The following is a 22451-nucleotide window of genomic DNA, read 5'->3' as shown; positions in this document are numbered from 1 at the left end:
ATTTCACCCAATCAGAGCTTGGTCTCTCTCCCCTCCAGTCAGCAAGAAGTACACCCACCACCCCTAGACCCTGCCAATAGACCAAAGCCAAGACTCATCACCCCCCAACTACCCCCAGGCCCAGCCAATCAGCCAGGGCCACGGCCATCACCCCCCAAACTGCCCTAGAAACCCATAAAACCTTTGTTCTGGGGAAAACACACTCTTTTTCTCTGGCATCTTGCCACTGCATTGGTGTAGATGAGAGATTGAGCTCGAGCTAGCTCGAATAAAGGCTCTTTGCTTTTGCATTGGTGTTGGCTCCTTGGTGGTCTTCTGGGATTCGTGACTTTGGGCACAACAAACTCGATCCAGAATTCCAGTTCCCTATAATGGCCTGGCTAATGCCCCTACTGGGCCCATTAATAACAGTTTGTGGTTTACTCTTAGTTTCCCCTTGTGTCCCCAGGTTCCTCCAACAGCAGCTAACCCAGATAACCCAAGTCGCCACTAACCAGGTGTTACTTCACCGTTACGCACCTCCTCCCACTAAATCCCCTCCTTCAGCCTAATACCAGCCTCAAACCCCCACTATGCCCCTTGTCAGCCGGAAGTAGCCAGATTGAGTCATCGCCCGTTATGACCAAAAGGCTGGATTGTTAGGCTGGAGAAAGGAAAAACAAGGATATGCAAACAGAACAGAGAGATGCCATAGGGGGAGAACAAACCAGACCCCAAAGTCTGTGCCGTATATGGAAAGGGGACTGCTCTCCCTGAGTTCCATCCTGATGTGCCAGCTAAGAGCCGGATGTCAGCCTCCTCCCTCTTGGAAAGAAAAAAGTTTCCAGTTAACTATTATGTCACTTTTAGCCAATCATACCTCTCAACACCTAGGATAGCTTGCCCACTCCTCCCCCTCATAATCCCTTATAAGCACCCCACCTCCCTGACCTGGTGTGACTTCTCTGGCCTCTGTCAAGAAGGCCGCAGAACCTCACCTGGGGGTATTTAAATAAATTACCGGGCCCTTTGTTGCCTCTCTTTGCCTGCTTATTTCCTGCTAGAATTTATCTTACAGGAACCATGCAATGAAAACTACATATCTTTGTTGAGGGGTATGAAACCAGGCACGGATAGACAAATATAAATACCAAATTCATGTATAAGAAGATTCAATTCTGTAAGGATGCTGCTACTAATAATTAAAAAGTTAAATACAAGTCAAATTTAACTCCTGTTTGATTTTTGGCTTATTCTTTTCTAACTTCATTATAAGTTCATAGCATTTAGCCAGCTATTAAATATTTGATAATCTAAATGTCCAACAATAAGGAGTTAGCTAAATTATGCTTATCTAAATGAGAGAAAACAGGGCATACTTTATTGAAATTCATGCTTTACAAAAATAATAACATGAAAATGTTTAAGATATAGTTTTCAGTGAAAATCAGGTTCAAAAATAGTACAGTGATTTGCATGTATATATGTATATGTATATATATACACACACACATATGAATGAGCCAGATATGTTAGTTCATGTATATATTCATTCATTATCTTTCTTTTCTGTCTCTCTCTGTTAGTCTGTTATATATTCTATATAATGAACTATACCAGGACCTAACCAATGTTTATCTCTGGGTAGTAAATTCATGAATGATCCTTGTTTTCATCTTTGCCAAATATTTCATAATAAATATTTAGTATTCAAATAAAAGGACAAAACAGTGTCACATTGTAAAAGAGTTAACAATAAGGAAGAAAACAAAACTATAAAAGAACTAGCAAAATTATCATAAGGCCATATCGATGTTAATACATGTGAAAGACCCTTCTAAGCATGGAAACAAAGGATGCTATTATGACATCATCTGGAAAAGGATTATTAAATTTGGCTACATAAAACCTAAATTTCCATGTATCACAGAATGTCATAAACAAAACTTGTAAACTTAAAAAAGAAAAGAGTTAATACCTTAGTTCAGTGTGTCAGGAGCTCTTATAAACTGTGCTGGATCTCTTTGTATCCCCTCCCATTCTCTTTGCCCTTCCCCACCATTTTTCTCTGTGACCTTGGAGAATTACTTTCATGGACACATTCAAGGCCCCTCCTTGCCTTGTAACTTCCAGGCATCTTTGGCCAAGATGAGCAACAGCAGGAGATTGCAGGAAAGGAAAGAGTGTGTGATCAAGATATTCATTCCTTTGGCTCCAACCTGCCTTCAGTTGAAGATTACAAGCTCCTGCCAGGTTTCCTGTCCATGGGATTGTCTCTGCCCCCAGGTGCTGCTAGTCACAACTTCGCAGTGTTGCTTCAGGCCCAGGGGTGGGCATGGAGCCACCCAGTTCCACCAAGCCCATCATTACTAGACCTGGGTAATACACTGTCTCTTAGGGTCCTTCAATCTATGCTCTTCTAAATGTTTCTTTTAGTTAGCTCTCCTCAAATTAGCCAGTTTGTTGTGTCATCTTTATGCCTGCAGGGATGCTGACTAATTCACTAACCAAAAAGAAAAAGACAAACACCCCAGTGGAAATGTGAGCAAAGGTCAATACCAAACAATTCATACAACAAAAAAGTCAAGTAACTTAAAAACATGGAATGTTTAGCATCACTAGTAAACATATATATGCACATATGTACACATATATGAACTAACCCAATGTTATGATACCATTTCAGCCTACCAAACTGGAAAAAAAATTTTTTTAATAATGTAACAAGGTGTTGTAAAGGGTGGGATTGTTAATCCACTCTCTCAAACACCAGACTGGAGCTGGAGTTTCTGAGAAATAATATGATCACATGTACAAAGAACACTAACATGTTCCCATCCTTTGACCCAGGAAATGGACTTCTAGGAATATTATCCAAAATAAATAATCCAAGATTTTCACAAAGATTTATGTTGAAGAATTTCTAGTAAAGTATCATCCATATGGCAAATTAAAGAAATGACCTAGGTTTCCATTAAATGAATATGTTTGGCATAAATTGCAGTTCACTTACTTGATGGTATACTGACTTTCAAAACCCTGTTCAAGAAGAGTAACTAGTGAGTTTCTCTCATACCTCTTTTTAAAATGATCAGTAAGTTCTGCCTGCAGCATCCCCAAAGACCCATTCACTGCTCACCACCTCCAGTGGCCCACTCAGCTTTAGTCTCCCACCTGGAGAACCACACATCTCTCTGATCTGTCCTTCCTGTCCACTCCTGCCCTGACACAGTGGGTCCAGTCCACAGGGCAGCAAGCCCCTGAAGAAAAACTGGATCATTCCCCTCCCTGCTTAAAACCCTCCAAGGGCTTCCCACTGAGGTCAGAATGAGATCAACTCCTGCCCGTGCCTCTAGGTCCATCCCACCCCTATGGTCAGGCCCTGACTGCCTCTCCTCTCTTCGCCACTCTCCTGAGCCCCACACCACACAGCATTGCCCTGCTTGTTCTGCTTCTGGCCTCTGCACTTGCAGACTTACTTTCTGCCTGGACAGGCCCCCCTGCAGGCCTCTCTAGAGCTCTCTTTCCTGTCATTTGCATCCCAGATGAAATGTCAGGTTCTCAAAGTGGCCTTCCTAGACCCAACTACCCCACCAAAATGGTATCAGCACTTCTCAAGAGTCCACTATCCCATTTGCCCTGGTTTTTTTCCAAAGCACTTCTCAGTATCCAAATCATCAAAGGTTTACTCTTCACTGCTGATCTCCCCCAGCTGCACGAGCAGAAGGACTTCGCCTTTCTTGTTCACCATTTGCCATGAGTGACTGTAAGACTCAAAGGCTTTATTCCAGTCTGCACTCCCCCCCAGTGAGGAGACGAAGGCCACGGCAGATCGATGCAACAAGCAAGAGGTTTATTGTTATTCTAGCTAGCTGGGGTCCAAGTGTCTGCCCGACACAGTGGGTTCCAGCAAGGACCCTGAGCATTCGAAACCAAGGCTTTATATATCATTTTCAAAGCACTTAACTCACAGTAATTTCCTACAGCTATATATTATTTTTGCAAGACATATTATATACTATATCCTGGGGTTAGGCAGGATAAAACCATTCTTCAATTGTCAGGGTGGACATACATACTGGGGTTAAGCAAGAGGTCAGGGTAAGACCATCCCTCAATTGTCAGGGTGGTTCCACACGATAAGCTTGGTATGTAGGTTTTACTGACCAAGGTTAGCTGACCAAGGGTCACCTTTGCCTTATTCCAGTGTTCATGATTGATTATCTTGTTTTTCCCAGGCTTACCCAGTTTCAGTTCACACACACTCAGGAAATGGCTTTTAGGCCCTAAAGATGGCTACTCTTATGCTAACCCATTTCTATTCTTACATTTAACCTATTTCTACTCTCACATTCCCCTCTTCTTCTTTTATCTATTTCAATCATGAAACTAGAGGTCATCTGTTTGGTCAACACTCTGATAGTTCTGTCTCAACACCATGATTTGCACGGTGCTAATGCATTCTTTAATAAAAGTAACTAGGCGGTTTAGGATGCAGGGGCCAAAGGTTAGAATTAATACTAAGATTGTTAAAGGCCCTACTAGCGTACAGATGAGGGTAGTTAACCAAGGTGAGGAGTTGAACCAGGACTCAAACGACCCTTGGTTTTGTTCTTTTTCTCTTCTCCTTTTAGCTAACCCTTCTCTGACTTTTGCCATGGAGTCTTTTACTACTCCTGAATGATCTACGTAGAAACAACATTCTTCTTTAAGGGCAGTGCACAGTCCACCTTGTTGGAGGAATAACATGTCTAACCCCCTTCTATTTTGCAGGACTACTTCTGATAAAGAAGTTAAAGAGTCTTGCAGAGTGGATATGGATTTCTCTATTTCTTCTAAATCCGCATCTATAGCTTCTCTGAGACTGTGGTAATGTGGTTCTGGAGAACTAGTGAGGATGCTCCTGTGGCTGCCCCTGCTGCCCCTAGGCCGAGGCCCAGTAAGAGGGAGATAGTCAGACTCATGAGTTCTCGTTTGACTCGGGACGAAGACTGGCTTAGTTGGGACAGGACTTTGTCATAAGGATGGTAAATAAGGCGGGGTATTAATTGTACTAGAACACAAAAGTCAGACGTTTCTCTTAACTTCTGGGAATGAACACATGGAGTGACTCCGGTTTGGCAGGCCCACCACCCGTTAGAGGGGGGAATATAATAAGTTGGGGTGGTGCTTATTACCTCTGTCTTGTTGCAGAGGGAGGTGTAAGGTTTAGGAACTTTTTCAATGCAGGTTCTTTGCCCACTTACAGAGGATAAAGTGAGTCTCGTTCTTTTCTGCTGCCATCTACACTGGGAGGGGTCAGAAGACTGATTGAGAGCATTAACAAACGCTATACCTTCATAGTACGGGGGAGCAACATCATAGCATAACCAGCAGGAGTGAGTTAGCTCGGGACAGGATTGTTGACAACTTGGAAAGCGCCTCTGATCAGACTAAGAAGCCGGGATGGCTGGCTTGCTATAGCGGGGGCTGGTGTCCAAGCTGGGCTCAGGCTCTGGGGAAAGGACTTAGGGGGCTGTGTCACTTTAAGGGGCTGTCTAGGGGTTTTGGGTGCTTCGGGTCTCAATAATTTATTTGGACCCAAGGCTATCTCAACTATAGGCTCAACTTTTAATTTGACTCGGATAAGGGTTCTAAAAGGAGGGGTCTGGTAAAGATATATGCCCCAGACTAACCCCGTCTGCCATCGGTTGTCTTTTTTTCCTTGCTCTATGAACTGGAGCTTGAGCAGATTACAGTCTGGGCTATACCTAGTTCAGGTGCACGGTTTAACAAACAAGAGAGTGACGAGCTGGGGGGTTACTTGCCACTTCCACTCTCCGTCATTGGTGGTAACACAACTCCAGCGTGCACAGTATAGGGACTCGGCCCCTCCGCACTGCTGCTTCTCTGGCCTTATTCGAAACCCCGGGCACACATAAAACCCATTTCGACTCACAGAGACTCGGCGCTGCTTTTCTCGCCAGTCTCCCCCTCCCATTCCAACCGGACAGAACTGAGGGGCGCAGGGAAGAGGGGGGCCTGAATGCTGGCTCTTGCCCTTCCCGCCTCTCTTTTCTAAATCTGCTACTCTGTCTAGGTTAAAGTACAGGTTAGGGAACCACGTGCCTAAGGGGGTGGTGTGGGAAGTGCGGTTGTATATTTCATGAGTTTCCCAGTTCTCTATTTCCCAGGTGAGTCGATAAGGAACATGGGGGTTAGGGTTACTGAGTGCAATGGGGGAAAGGCACAAAATATATAAGATGAGCGGCGCAGTCTTAGCTTTTGTAAATTGTCTTTGTCCAGCTGACGTGATCATCTTGGAGCAGAGTTTTTGGGTACGGTGCATGGGTCAGCTGAACGGCGCTGGTGTCTCCGGACGTGCACTTGGTCACTTTAGGGGTCTTCTGGTGATTTTAAGCCGGAGAGGATTCTCAGTAGACTGGGCTCTCCACGCGAGGTGGTCATCAGCCGTCTCGGCTGAGATAATGGGTTTCACATGAGATGCGTGGATCCAGGCGACAATCCCGTCGACTTTGACTGCTGTTGGGGTGGTCAGCAACACTAGGGTCTTTTCTACCATGGCTCGAGGGTCTGTGCTCGGTGCCGCCTTACAAACACAAAGTCTCTAACTTGGAACGGGTGGGCTGCTTCTGGAGTGCCAGGCTCATAGATTGCTTTTAGTTGGGTCTACACTTCTGTTTGGACTGCCTGGAGAGCTGTCAACTTATTATATAAATCGCGATTGTCAGTCTGGGTAACGGGGAGGGGGTCATGCAGGCAAGTAAGCGGGGTGGGGGAGCCATACAAAATTTCAAAGGGGGTTAGGTTGAGATGAGTAGGGGTGTTCCGAGCTCGGAACAAGGCCAGGGGAAGGAGCACCACCCAGTCTGAGCCAGTCTCTATGGTCAATTTAGTTAAGGTCTCTTTTAGGGTTCGATTCATCCTTTCTACTTGCCCTGAACTCTGTGGTCTGTACATGCAATGTAATTTCTAATCGGTCCCCAAATACTTAGCAACTCCCTGACTCACCCGGGCGATGAAAGCAGGTCCGTTGTCAGATCTTATTACTTTAGGTATCCCGAACCGAGGAAATATTTCTTCTAATATTTTCTTTATTACCACTGCAGCTGTTTCCTGCTTTGTCGGAAAGGCTTCAACCCAACCTGAAAAGGTATCTACAAACACTAGAAGATATTTAAATTTATACTTTCCTGGTTTAATTTCAGTAAAATCTACTTCCCAAAACTGTCCAGGCCGGTCCCCCTTGCCCGTTTTCCAGTCCATTTCTTCTTCCGGGGCGAGTTTGTTTCTTGACAAGGAACGCATGGCTTAACTACGGATTCAGCTATCTGCTGCAGGTTCGGCACAGACCATCCAGAATTTAAAACAGTCTGAATAAGTTTGTGCGCTCTTAAGTGTGTCCACTGGTGCATCTGTTTAATTACGGCTTTAGCAGTTGCTCGGGGCAGGATGATTTTTTTATCTTGGGTGCACCAGGCTCTCTTCTGTTCATCAAAATAGTGAGTACGATCTTTGGAGATTAATTCCAAGTCTGCTGGGCTATATTGATAGGGTGGCAGGCTCGTCTCAGGCTGGGTTTCAGAGAGGAAGATTTCTACAGTCTTTGCTGCCACTTCTCGGGCAGCTTGATCAGCCATATTATTGCCTACGGCGATGTAAGACCTCCCGTGTTGGTGAGCGGGGCAATGAATTATACTTCCTTTGGCTGGCTTGTGCAGAGCTTCTAAGAGTGCCATGATTTCTGGCTTATTTTTTATTTCTCTTTCTTCAGAGGTGAGGAGTCCTCTTTGTTGGTAAATGGCTCCATGCACGTGTGCCGTCGCAAAGGCGTACCTGCTATCTGTATAGATGTTAATTTTCTTTCCGGACCACAGTTCTAGCGCTCTCGTAAGAGCAATGAGCTCAGCTTTCTGTGCCAAGGTTCCCTCGGGGAGGGGCTGAGCCCACACTGTCTTTTCTCTATCTACTACAGCCGCTCCTGCTTTACGCTTTCCTTGATCTAGGTAGCTGCTTCCATCTGTGAACCAAGTGGCTTCAGCGTCTGGTAAAGGCAGGTCAGTCAAATCTTTACACCACCCGTGGACTTCAGCTAATACTTGCTGACAGTCATGCACTGGGGGTTCAAGATCAGGGTCTGGCAGCAAAGTGGCCGGATTGAGACTGGTCGGCGGGGAGAATGTCACCCGGTCAGAGTTGAGCAACAGGGCTTGATAGTGAGTTATCCGAGCATTTGTAAGCCACCGGTGCAGGGGCTGCCGGATTATGCTTTCTAGTGCATGCGGAGCAGTCACGGTTAGATTTTTCCCTAGGGTCAATTTGTCCGCATCTTTGACTAACAATGCTGCTGCAGCGATTACTTTCAAACATGCAGGCCAGCCAGCAGCTACTGGATCTAGTTTTTTAGACAGGTATGCTACAGGCCGTTTCCACGGTCCGAGCTTCTGAGTTAGCACTCTTTTAGCTATCCCCTTGTTCTCCCCCACAAACAGATGGAAGGGTTTTGTCACATCGGGGAGTCCTAGAGCTGGGGCGGACATCAATGCCAACTTAATGGCATCAAACGCCTTCTGTTCTTTCTCTCCCCAAGAGAACGGTCCGGCTTTGGTGAGGGGGTAAAGGGGGGCTGCCATCTCTGCGAACCCGGGGATCCATAGCCTGCAAAATCCTGTGGTCCCCAGGAATTCTCTGACTTGCTTAGGGGTCTCAGTTGGGGGGATATGGAGAACAGTCTCTTTCCTTGCATCTGACAGCCACCTCTTCCCTTCTCGTAACACATAGCCCAGGTAGCTTACCTGTTGTTTACAGATTTGTGCTTTCTTGGCTGATGCCCAATATCCTAGAGTTCCTAATTCTGCCAGAAGTTTCTCCATCCCTTTCAGGCAATCTTCTCTCGTTTCAGCTGCAAGCAGAAGGTCACCAACATATTGCAACAAGGTTACCTGGGGGTTCGCTTCTCGATATAGCGTCAGGTCCTGGTTGAGAGCTTCATCGAAGAGGGTGGGGGAGTTTTTGAATCCCTGAGGGAGCCGGGTCTATGTGAGCTGCCCCGTCACTCTTCCGTCTGGGTCTCTCCATTCAAACGCAAAAAGCTCTTGACTCTTCGGTGCAAGTTGGAGGCAGAAGAAGGCGTCTTTTAAATCTAAAACAGTATACCAGCCTTGGAGAGGTGGCAGGGAACTCAAAAGATTATAAGGATTAGGAACCGTGGGATGAATGTCTATTACCTGCTTGTTAACTTTTCGCAGGTCTTGGACTGGGCGGTATTCGTTTGTGCCTGGCTTCTTGACAGGAAGAAGGGGGGTGTTCTAGGCAGATTGACATCTGTGCAATATCCCCAACTGGAGTAATCGGGTGATCTGGGGCCGGATTCCCTCTCTGGCTTCTCTCGGCATAGGGTACTGGCGAACGGCTACGGGGGTGGCCTGTGGTTTTAGTTCAACATAGACGGGCGGCCTATGTTCAGCCTCCCCAATTCCTGCTGTCTCTGCCCATGCCTGGGGGAACTTTCTTAGCCACAGGTTGAGGTCTCCCGCGCCTGGGTTCTCTTTTTCGAATTCAAAGAGTCTATACTCATCTTCTAACATCACAGTCAATATCTGGATGGGATTCTCTGTGGGCCTTTTAAGCTGTGGCCCCTCTGGCAGGAAATGGATCTGGGCTTTCATTTTTGTGAGCAAGTCCCTTCCTAATAAAGGGTATGGGCAATCTGGGATCACAAGAAAAGAATGAGATACTAATCCTGTTCCCAGGTCCACTGTCTGTGCGGTGGTCCAAGAGTACAATTTATTTCCCGTGGCTCCCTGGACCCACGACTTCCGATTTGAAAGTCGTCCGTCAGTTTGTTGCAATACTGAGTGCTGTGCCCCGGTGTCCACTAAGAATTGACTAGGTTTCCCCTCCACAGTTAAGGTTACCCTAGGTTCGGGGAGGGGCTCTGAACCCTGTCCCCCCTAGTCACTGTCTCCATGCATGGTTAGAATTTTGGGGTGGGCAATGGGTTTTTCCCACTGCGGAAGTTTCTTTTTCCTGTTTGGGCATTCTCTGGCCCAATGTTCCTTTTCTTTACAGTACACACACTGATCTTTATCCAGCTGTTGCCTCCTGCCACCTGGCCCTGGTTTAGGTTCTCTGGTTTCTCTCACAACAGTTGTGAGGATTTTATGGAGGTTGCATTCTTGCTGTTTTTCTTTCCTCAGCTCTCTTTCTTCAGTCTCCCGCAGCTTTCTACCCTCTTTCTCCTCTTCTGTCTCTCTATTATGATACACTTTCTCTGCCACCTGTACTAAGTCTCACAGGGTTTTGTCCTGCAGTCTTTCTAGCTTTTGCAATTTCCTCCTGATGTCTTTACTAGACTGATCTATAAAAGCCACAATAACTGTGGCTTTATGTTCTTCACTGACTGGATCATACGGAGTGTACTGCTGAAAAGCCTCCATGAGTCTCTCTAAAAATGCTGAGGGGGATTCATCAGGTCCTTGAAGGACTCCCCTTACCTTAGCCAAATTAGCGGGGCACCTCGCCGCTCCCCGGAGACCTGCCATCAGAGCCTGGTGAAAGACTTTCAGGTGCTCTTTACCTTCCAGGGTGTTGAAGTCCCAATCAGGTCTGGTCAGAGGGAACCCCTCTTCTATAATAGCTGGGTTCTGAGTGGGTTGCCCATCGACTCCCGGTACATTTTTCCGGGCTTCTAGGAGGATCCGGTCTTTTTCTTCTGTTGTAAACAGGACCTGTAACAACTGGTTGCAGTCATCTCAAGTGGGCTGATGGGTGAAAAGCAAAGATTCAACCAGATTGGTCAGCCCTCTGGGATTTTCTGAAAAAGGGGGATTTGGGGTCTTCCAGTTGTAGAGATATGAGGAAGAAAAAGGCCAATACTGTAGGAGTTGATGGCCATCCTCAGAGGGGGCGCTGAGGGCTCGAAGGGGAAGCATCACAGCGGCCCCTGGTGAGGGGGCCTGGCGGCTCCTGGTCCCTCCGGCGGGGCCGACGTTCTGCCCTCCACTGGCCTGAGGGGTCGGAGGAGGTGGGGGAATAACGGGAACGGGAGGGACAGGAGGAACAGGAGAGAGAGGGGGGGAAGGAATAGGGACCGGGGGAGCGGCAGGTTAGGGGAAAGCGGTAGGAGGGTATGGAGGGGGAGAATCGAGGATGAGGAGATCGGGGGCTGGAGGCAGAACTTTCTTAGGCTCCTTCAGGCCATTGCGGGCCGCAAAAACCTGTGAAGATGGGTGGGGTAAGAAGGGCTGAACCCAAGAGGGGGGTTCTGTGACTAAGTTTTCCCAGACAAGAATGTAAGGAATCTGGTCCTGGCGTGCATGGGATCCGATACCAAAAACTTTCTTCTTGACTGCCTGTATAAGGGGAAGAGAGAAAGTTCTTTCGGGAGGGAGGCCAGCCAACCTGAAAACCAGGCCAATCGGCTGAGGACAGAGTGCTCCATTTATCCTTTTTAACAAGAACAGACAGATTGTGTGCTCTACTCTTTATGTCTCCCCAATGTCTTAAAGTCAAGTCTAATGGAGTCGTCTGCGTCTGCCCCATTTCTTCTGTCAGCAACAAAGCTAAGATAAACACAACGAATAAAAAACAGGCGCCTACAGAGAAAAGTCTGCCGCGGCCGCGAAGACAAACCTGAAAGTACATTGAGGGCCTGTCGGACTGCAGCGGCAACCGACTTTCCTCACAGATGAGGACTTCGTCCTCCAGACGGGGGCAAGGGACGTCTCCCAAGACCCTTGGTCGGCGACCTGCCAGCGCGTCCGCCTAAGTCTATGCTGACCCAGAAACAGATTGGAGCTCCCTACAGGCTTGTACAGGATTCAGGTTTGTTCGCGAACAAAACAGTGAGTGCGCTCACCAGCCGGCAAGGCACTTTCTGATTAAACACAGAACGTTCTTACAGGTTTGACAAAAGACACACACAGATACAAACACAGTAATACAGTAATACCTGGCCAGGGCAAGCCTCCGATCCTTGACTTGTCGTTCCTCCGGGGGGGGGGCATGCGATCCCGGAAGAGCCCCCAAATGTAAGACTCAAAGGCCTTATTCCAGTCAGTCTGCGCTCCCCCCCAGTGAGGAGATGAAGGCCACGGCAGATAGATGTAACAAGCAAGAGGTTTATTGTTATTCCAGCTAGCTGGGGTCCAAGTGTCTGCCCGACACAGCGGGTTCCAACAAGGACCCTGAGCATTCGAAACCAAGGGTTTATATATCATTTTCAAAGCACTTAACTCACAGTAATTTCCTACAGCTATATATTATTCTTGCAAGACATATATACTACATCCTGGGGTTAGGCAGGATAAAACCATTCTTCAATTGTCAGGGTGGACATACATCCTGGGGTTAAGCAAGAGGTCAGGGTAAGACCATCCCTCAATTGTCAGGGTGGTTCCGCACGATAAGCTTGGTATGTAGGTTTTACTGACCAAGGTTAGCTGACCAAGGGTCACCTTTGCCTTATTCCAGTGTTCATGATTGATTATCTTGTTTTTCCCAGCCTTACCCAGTTTCAGTTCACACACACTCAGGAAATGGCTTTTAGGCCCTAAAGATGGCTACTCTTATGCTAACCCATTTCTATTCTTACATTTAACCTATTTCTACTCTCACATGACAATGCGCACACATCTGTTCATTCAGTTATTCACTCAACAACAACCTGTTGACTGCTTTCTGTGGGCCAGGCCCTGCTCTGGGTGCCTTGCAATGCATTCGTGAACAAAGATCCCTTCCTCTATGAAGGTTATATTCTAACACAGTTTTAGGGTTCGGGACTCCGGGGCTTCTCCAGAGAACAAACCACACAGGCATGGAGATGTAAATCCAAGCAAAGTCTTTATTCAGCCAGCTAGCTGGGGCCGACAGCACCTCCCCTGACACGCAGGTGGAGTCCGAGCTGTCGACCCCGAGCTGTCGACCCCTAAGCAACTTTAGATATAGATTATATAGGATTTTCACAGCTTTTGCACCAAAGCCCACACATTACCACAACCAATGAACTTAAAACACATCCCATACTTTAACCAACAAAGTTGAAACGGGGACCCGCCGCTTGCTGGACCTTTGCACAAGCATTCCTTAACGTCTTGTCACGAGTTTCGTCCCCCTTAGGGTATGGAAACTGGGTGGCTCTCGCTCTAGGGTGTTTCCTGAATTCCTTTACAACAGGTGAGAGTGAGAGACAGGAAGCATAATGAAAAGTAATTTATACAATCGATTAAAAAGTAGCAGAACTCTGTGGATAAAAAGAATAGCAGAGAGCAGAGTAAGGAAGTGCTCAGGGGCTGGAGCTGGAACAGCGGGGAGGAGGAGGCAGAAGGCTGGAGGGTGCAGTGTTGAAGGTGATCAGGGTGGACCTCCTTGAAAAGGAGGCATTTGCATGAAAACTTGAAGAAGGACAAATTCATCAGGCAGATACCTGGGAAGAGCAGTCAGTGCCCAGCCCACCACAGCAAGCCCCTAAGGCAGGAGTGGTGTGTAGGGAGGGGAACATGCCTGGTGCTTGTCACTCAAAACCACATCTGCCTGCTGAGAAATCTTTCTTCATCCTGTGCCCCTATTCTGCCAATGAACCACATCTGCTTGCCCCATGGGGATTGACTACAGGAGCCCCATCTAACTAAAACCATTTCCCAGGACTTTTTTGACTTACAGTGGAGAAAAGGCCACCTTCCTTTCTGGTTGCAAATGATAGATGGGAACCTGGAGCTGCCAAACTTACTCATGCGATTTGATCGTTGACCACACATGTTGCTGAGTACCTACTGCATGTCCACTTCTGTTCTAGGCACCAGGGCTACAGCAGTTACTGTAAGAATAGAAATAAGTTAAATGTAAGAATAGAAATAGGTTAGCATAAGAGCAGCTATCTTAAGGACCTAAAAGCCATTTCCTGAGTGTGTGTGAACTGGAACTGGGTAAAGCCGAGAAAAACAAGATAATCAATCATGAACACCGGAATAAGGCAGCAGTGACCCTTGGTCAGCTAACTTGGTCAGTTAATCCTACATACCAAGCTTATCGTGCGGAACCGCCCTGACAAGTGAGGAATGTTCTTATCTTGCTCTTGCCTAACCCCAGGATGTATATCTTGCAAGAATAATGTATAGCTGTGGAAAATTACTATGAGTTAAGTGCTTTGAAAATGCTATATAAACCCTTGGCTCTGAGTGCTCGGGGTCCTTGTTGAAACCCGCTGTGTTGGGCAGACACTTGGTCCCCAGCTAGCTGGAATAATAAATCTCTTGCCTGTTGCATCGATCTGCCGTGGCCTTCGTCTCCTCACTGGGGGGAAGCGCAGACCGGAATAAGGCCGTTGGGTCTTACATTACAAGACAGATGGGGTCCCTGTCCTCAGAAAAGAGAAGAAGATAGTAATTCAACAGGAAAAGGTGGCAATCATTTCCGATTGCCCTGAGTTCTCTGAAGACAGGGTGCTTGGGAAGGAAGTGACTGGGAAGGGGAAGTTTGCAGTATTTCTGAGTGTGGGGCATCTGAATTGGGATCTTGATGGATGAAAAGCGATCAGCCAAGCAAAGGGTTAGGAAGAGGTGTTCCAGGGAGAGGTCCTGAGGTGGGAATGAGCTGGGCAATCAGTACACTGGAAAGGGAGGACTGTGGCTACAGCTTAGTGAAAGATGGAGAAAGTGATGCAGGGTGACATCAGAGAGGTACGTCATAGGCCTTGTAACACGAAGAAACCAGTGTGTCAAACAGAAACCCGCTCAGGGAGAAATAGAAACAAGAGAAGGTCCAGAAATTCCTGCAAGCATTCAAAACAGTGGCACACCTCCTTGCCACAGCTCCAAGCCCATCCTTCCAGATTCATGAGCCCGAAAAATTCCCGTCTGTGCTCAGCTAGAGTTTTTGTCACTAATACCAAAAGGGTTGAGATCAATAGGTAGATGCATATGAATATAAAGAAGACTGGATGGAATTGGACTGAAATATTAGCAATGATGCATCTGGGTTATAGAACTCAATTTCATCTTTATGCATTTTTATATTTTCTAGATTTAGCACATGGAACTTAAACTATCTTAAAATTGTGGGGGTTTTGTTTCCAATTGCATTTTCTCACACTGCCCCCTTTCACCCTGAGGAGGCCACTATGAGGGGTCTGCTAGCCTACCACCCACCAAGACTGTCCTTCCTTCCTGCCCCAAAAAGTGTGTCATGACAAAATGGGGCAAGTTTCAAAAGTACATGGGGTGTTTTCCTAGGTGCCTTCATTAGTTGCTCGAAATAATCCCCCTTGCCTATAGATTTCTAAGCCCAAGAGCACCTCACATTCATGTAGCACAGGTAGCTAATCTTTGAAACCAAGATTTTCTCCCACTCTCAAAATCAGCCCCGAAAGCCAGGGCTTTTAAGGTCATAGGCTTCTCACTGGCAGTGACAACTACCCTTAAATCAACTTCATATGCATTTATGATACAATTTCACTCACAGATTGGTGGCTCCCTTTACTCCCTATTTACAGATGAAAACACCGAGGCCTGGGGCGTTTAGGTAACTTGCCTGGTCAACCCTTCCAGCCACACGCTCCTGGAGCAAAGGACAAATCTCCATCTAGCAGCAGCAGTGGCCGCACAAGTCTAGCTTTCTGTCTGAATCATTTCTCGGCAGAAAATACCACTTTGTTATCAGGACAGTCAAGTGTAGTTAGGACAAGTTCATGGAACAAAGCAGTTTAATTAAAGAAAAACAAATTAGTCAGGTTACAGCACTATTCTCTTCAATCCAGAATGGAAATTAATTTGTAATAACTTTATCTTTTATTCATGACATGCCGCATGCTTCAGAGTATGTAGGCATTCTTATATTTTTCAGCTGAATGTGGAATAATTGTGTGTCTCTAATGGGCTGCAAGCCAGTTAAAGTGCTGAAGAGCTAAAGCCGAGGCCCGGCTAACCGTTCAGGGGAGCTGGGAGCCCCTGGGGACTAGCTTTGCGCTCCTTCTGACCAGTCACGGTATTTAACATTCAGAAGGCTGCTGCCGGCTTCAGAGCAGCCTTCTCAGATTGATCACCCCAGAGTCTGACCCTGTTAGTGGCCGAGGACAAAGAAAGCCATTCATTTTCCTCTAACAACCTCCCTTCCTCTTCCCAGACCAACCTGACAGAGCTGAAGTCGTTCGGTTCCCCGCCCCTGACCGTCAGCAATGTCAGCGCTGTGGTCATGGTCCTCATGGCCCCCGGGGGCAGGGTGCCCAAGGACCGGAGCTTGAAGGCCGCGAAGGTCACCATGGCCAAAGTGGATGCTTTCCTGGACTCGCTGATCAACTTCGACAAGGAGAACATTCACGAGAACTGCCTCAAGGCCATCAGGCCCTATCTGCAGGACCCCGAGTTCAATCCCGAGTTCGTGGCCACCAAGTCGTACGCCGCTGCGGGCCTCTGCTCTTGGGTCATAAACATTGTGAGGTTCTACGAGGTGTTCTGTGATGTGGAACCCAAGCGCCAAGCATTGAGCAAAGCCACCTCAGACCTTACTGCTGCCCAGGAGAAGCTGTCAGCCATCAAAGCCAAGATCGCTGTAAGTGAGGCCAGAGGCCCCTGTCCCTGCTGGGCAGCCTCTAATACACACGCTCTCCACCATTCCCCAGCACCAATGTCCTGAGTTTTTTTTAAAAACTAGGAGAACCAAATTGTTATGCAAAATCAGAATTTTCAGTAGAGGCAATTTCTAAAATTTCTTTCTCAAACACTGTGTAGCCCAGACAAGACAAATCCACTGGACCATTGATTTGCACTTCGATCCTAAAAGCCATTCTCCTTTTCCTTGGAGGAAAGAAAGGATGAGAGATAAATATGTACACTAGATGAACACTGTTATCCTCAGAGCCAACAGTTGTCTTTTTTAGCTACAAATGAAGTTAACATTTCTGCACATCTGATAGTGAAGAACAAAAGGTCAAAACTGGAGGTTGTTTTTCTCCTTTGAAATATATGTTTAGTGGCCTCCCTTCACCTTTACCTTTTATACCCCTATCAGTTCTGACCAGCTGTAGGCCCAGTCTTATGCTTAGCAGTGTGGACAGGTGGACCTGCTGGGTACAACCAACGTAAGAGGTAGAAATAGGAATCCTGTAGGATGGCATAGAAGCTAAAGATCCATGGGCAGACTTTAGTCCAATCCAAGCTGTAATCATTCCTGATGTGTGACCTTTAGAATGGTCTTTAAATGCCCAAACTTCAGTTTCCTTAAGTAAGATGGATACAGTTAATGTCCCCACGTCAGGAAATTTCCCTTGGGATGACAGGAGAGGTGCATGCAGAGTGTGAGCCTGGATCCTGGCCGGTAGTATCCATGGGGCCCCCACCACCTCTGTGGTTACCGTGACCAGCACCATGTTCCCTCTACTCTCCTCTTGCTCCTTCTTCTCCTCCTCCAGCCACGTGTGCTATCACATGCATGTACATGCTTGGTAATCGGTCTCTACATGATCAAGTTCAATCCAGAACATTTCCTGAATCTTTCACTTCTACATATGCATTCTAGGAAAATAAGATTCTTGCTGCAAATTTTTTGTGATGATCAAAAGGGGCTTACAAATTGCAAAAAGTAAGATTGTAGATATGATGCCTGCTTCACATGACATGGGTTTATTGATGGTTAGATTAAATTTGATGGCTAAAGGTACTAATTCAAGGATAATTGCAACCAATCTGTATAAAGAAAATTGCTTTGATAAAGTGACTAATCTTTCAATATGTTTGCTTTATAAATCCAGATGTTTATGGGCATGTTTGCTTAAAACAGGTGATAATCACTGTCGCAATGACCCTCTTCAAAGAACACTGAGTACAAAACACCGTAACATCCCTGTGACTGGTTTTTACAGGGAAAGCCTTGATAATTCCCATGTTCTTCAGTCTCTTCCAGAAAAGTGTTACAAGAACTATATTTTCAGATTCTTTTCTCAAGTTATTTTAACTAAAATAACATGTGGTGCAAAGGGAATGTTTTCACAATGTTTATACCTATTCAGTAGCCAACATTCATATGATGGGCCCACTCAACCTGTGATATCTTACAAAAACTTGGCTACCTTAGGGAGGCATTTGTTTTCAGCCAAAATAGTTTTTGAAAAAATGTATTCTTGCTTTTAACAAGCTCTTTTCCATCCTTTGCTTATTCACATGTCTTTCAATATCTCAGGAGTTCAGACACTCCCTGTTAGTAATAGCAGAAGAAATAGGCTGCCACTGATCACTAATAAGGAGGCCTGCCCAGGACAAGGAAATTCTTCCCTATATGTCACTGAGGCCATTGCCAGCTTTCTGCAGTTGCACTTCCCACCAAGCCTTATTATTAGCATTTTAGGATAATTCTTAATAAAGAATTTTATATTCAAGATGCATAAGGTAAAAAAAACGCATATTTCAAAACAGATTATACAAGGTGATTTCAATTTGGTCATATACATATATATAAAATTAAAATACATGGAAGTATTGATTGTGATGGTTAAATCTGGGTGGTCTATTTTGGATTCTTTTTATCTATGTTTCCTTATTCTCTGTAATGAACATATGTTAATGGTGCAGTTAATAAGAAGCATAATAAGAAAAAGAAGTAAGGCCTTTTCATTGAGCATGTACTCACACATAAAATACCAGATAGTAGAGAAGGGTTTCTAATGAAAACAACAGCATCCTTGCTCTTTTATCCTTTTGTCTATTTCAGCACATTATTAATGCCACTCAGAGCTTGCTACTCAGTGGCCTAATGTGTTCCATTGGCCCACATATAGTGTTTGAAAATGATTTAATTGCCACATTTAACACAGCAGGAGAATTTTGTAAGACCCTGATTTCTGGCCAGCCTTAAAGTAATTAGAAGAATCCCAAATATCACTGACTGACCCTGGAGTTAAGGAGCAGTTTTCCATTCAAGCAGACTGTTTTGCTGCATTTTTTCATAGTCCCCACCACATCCTACTTTTTTCAACACTAGACTTCCCTGACCAGTTTACATTATCTTCTGGCCTCTACTCATGTGAACTGTTGACTGCTGTCTGTATACTGTGCTGATATCCCTGTTTCTTGATGTCTCTTATTCAGGCAGTTGACTTTCTCCTGGAGGAGGCTCTGCAATGTTCATCCCCACATCTTCCCAGTATCATTATGACAACTGTTTTCAGATGGTGCAGTCTCTCCATTTCCTGCTCCGGCGAATAATTTTGCCGAATCCCAGAGAGGTGGTTCCCTGGGAGCCCTCAATTTTCAAGATGAAGTTACTGCCTTTTCCTGCAGTAACTTCTACCTCCCTTCTTCTCCCTCCTACCTCCCCTACCTTCTACCTCCCAACTTCTACTATCATTATTTATCATTACTTTTGCTTTTGAATCACCAAGCCTGAGAATATCTACATTCTGTTCTGTAACCAAAATCAAGTGTCCCATGCTTTGTCCACTGACTGATTCAAAAAGGTGAAAAATTAGTAAATTCCATTTCTGTTCTCTGAACCTGGCTATGTTGTTCATTGCAGGTCTAACTGCTACACTAGAATTTCAGTTCCTTTTTTTAAAATACAATCTTGTTGCCCCTGTTCTTTCTGGTTTCCTCTATTGTTTTTGCATAGCCTCGATTATTTTTGAAACTCACCATCCAATCCAAGATGATGTTGTCTCCCTTTGCCCCCAAGACATTTCTCCCTCGTACCCAACTCAGAGCTCCAATCAGTGCTGGAAAGCACAGACATTGACTTTCTTGAGTTGGTTCCAGTGATTTCTGGGCCCCATGCTCTCTCCTTTGTTGCTTTCTTCTCTTGTTTCGCTGTGGGCCATTCTTAGGTAACTTTCTCAGAAATGTTAGGTAAGAGGTAAATTTTCCATACGATTCCAGTTTAGAAATGTCTTTATTTTTAAACTGAGCGAAGAATTTTGCCGAATATTGAATTCTGGTGCCAATTTTTTCCCCTTAGAATGCTGAGTGTTTCATCCTTTTGTCTGGTAAAAAGTCTGATGAACAGTCAGGGACCCCATTCCTTGGTTGACAGACTGTGTTTCCACCTTTCTGGAGGTCTTTGAATTTTTTCTTTATTCTTGGTATCTAAAACTGCCCATTGGTTTACTGAGCTGCTGTTCTTTTTTTATTCATTGTGTTTGGCATATAAAGACTTATTTTTCTCAGCTCTGGAAGAGGATTCTGTATGATCTCTTTGGTAACACCGCTCTGTTTCCTTTTGGATCTAATTTTCTGGAATGCATAATGGTTAAATATGGGACCTTCTCATGGGTCCTCTGTTTCTCTCATCTTTTTTTCACTTGACATTTTCTTATGCTTTCTAGATTTCCTCAAATTCATCTTTTAACCCTTCCCTGGAATTTATTATTTTTTATATTAACACTAATGATAATTTCCACCACAGTTTTTGGTGCTATGTTTCTTTTACTAGCATCCTCTTCTTGTTTTATGGATGAAACATCTTTATTCTCCCTAAGAAACTCATCACGAAGGATTTTATGCTTTGTTGTTGTCTTTGTACTAAAGTTATCTCTATTTCCCAGGTCAGTTTTCCCTCTTGTTTACCTTAATCTTTTTTACCTTAATCTAGGCTTTCATCAACTGTCATCTTGTCCTTTCATGTTTTTGAGAGTAGTGATCAAAAGCAGATGATAGATCTGCAGGCCAGGGCAGAGCTGGTTTAATGACAGAATTTGTTTTCAAGGTCAGTTGAATTGTACTGGATGCATCCTAAACGCCGGCATATAGCATCCTTTCTCTGTCACTATTGAATCTCCTGCTTGTGACATAAATGCCTGGTAGCATTGCGTGCTGGGCATGGGGGTGGAGATACAACGTGGAGGATCGACAGGCTTCTACTTCACCCTCTTATTTTTAGCATTACCCCCAATCACAAATGACATTTCCAATTCCCCAGTGTGTACGGGGCTTTGTGTAGTGGATCAGCTTCCCCTTTGGTGACCTAAGGCCAAATCTAGGTTGTAGCTTCCTCTTCCCTGCTCTGGTAGTTTCTGCCCCTCTACCAGTGTGGTCTTCCATAAATCTATGGGCTCCTGTCACCTTCCAAAGGCTCTCAGCAGTTGCTTGCTGTTTGGGGCTGATGACTTTTTTAAATTGGTTCCTAATCATTTTAGAGAAGTGTCTGGAAGAAGAGGAAGTAAATGAGTGTGGCCAGTCTGCCATTATTAATTGGATGGCTTACCACCTGCTTTTCAAACTGCTTAGCTATATAAACTTGGTGCATTGTTTATTTCTCTTGTGACTTGGTAATGAGTGATGGTGCAGCCTGAACCCCAGTTATTGCATATACATGGGACATATTTGGAGGTATCTGCCATGTGTCTGTGTGTCTTTGTGTATGCAAATATGTATTCTGGGGGCAACAAAATCTATGTGCTTCCATTCTACATTCTTAATAAACTTTGAAAAAAAATTGAAGCCACATCTTGTAGAGAAGTGTTCCTCTACTTTGGGATAATTGGAAAGAATAGATGGGATTAAGTAAAACTTATCACGTGATCATAGGACCTTAATGCAAGAGGAGGACTTGGGTTGCAGGCAGACATGATGCAGCAGATGGGCCCCCTGGGGATCCTTCCCACCATTTTCAGCCCTCGCCAGGCTCCAGGATACTTTTGCTTCTAATAGGAGAACCTGCACTTTTGGCAGGTTACTGGAACCCATTTTTCCCCAAAACAAAGAGAGACAGGATTTATGCACCTGGTCCATGTACGTCTCCCCTCCTAGCCCTGAACCGGTGATGGAAGTGCTGGAGTAGGAAAAGCCCTCACTTGGCAGGACTGCTGTGGACGGCCAATGGGACTCTTCCTGAGATTGCCCCTAACTGCTCTCCTTTCCCTCCCTGTGCTGCCTTCCCCAGTCCCTTATAGCTTCCCCCTTCCTTGGATCCTACCTCAGAAGCTGGAGATGACTTAGGGTGATAGAATTACTGATAGACCCTGTGTTTCTTCCTAAACAGCACCTTAAAGGAAACCTGGCCAAACTCACAGCCAAATTTGAGAAAGCAACAGCAGACAAACTCAAATGCCAGCAGGAAGCTGAAGTGACCGCAGGCACCATCTCCCTTGCAAATCGCCGGGTGAGTGTGAGCCTCAGCTGCCTGAGCTTTAATCATATTAGCTGAGCTTGTCAAGTGCCACAGAGGTGCAAAATAGATGAGCACAGCTCAGTGAGGCTTTGACTTTGGTAGAAATGTTAAAATGTGCTGGGATGCAGAGACCGAACACTGAGAAAAGTGTGATACACGCCCCTGTCTGGTCAGCAGTTTGCCTTCAGAGATGGTTGAGAGGATGGTAACACTGGCTCTGTCAGGAGGTCCATGGGAGCCATGCCATGCTTATATACACATGCACCTACCAGAGACGCATTACATGGCAAAGCTAGCATTTGATAGGCAAAATCTGAAGCTCTTTTCAAACCTGTGCTATGTTTAATAAGGGTGTGACCAGGATTAGGCACTGAGATAGAAGC

Source organism: Manis pentadactyla, chromosome 4 (genome assembly GCF_030020395.1).
Source record: "Manis pentadactyla isolate mManPen7 chromosome 4, mManPen7.hap1, whole genome shotgun sequence".
NCBI lineage: Eukaryota > Metazoa > Chordata > Mammalia > Pholidota > Manidae > Manis > Manis pentadactyla.
This window is presented reverse-complemented; position numbering follows the sequence as displayed.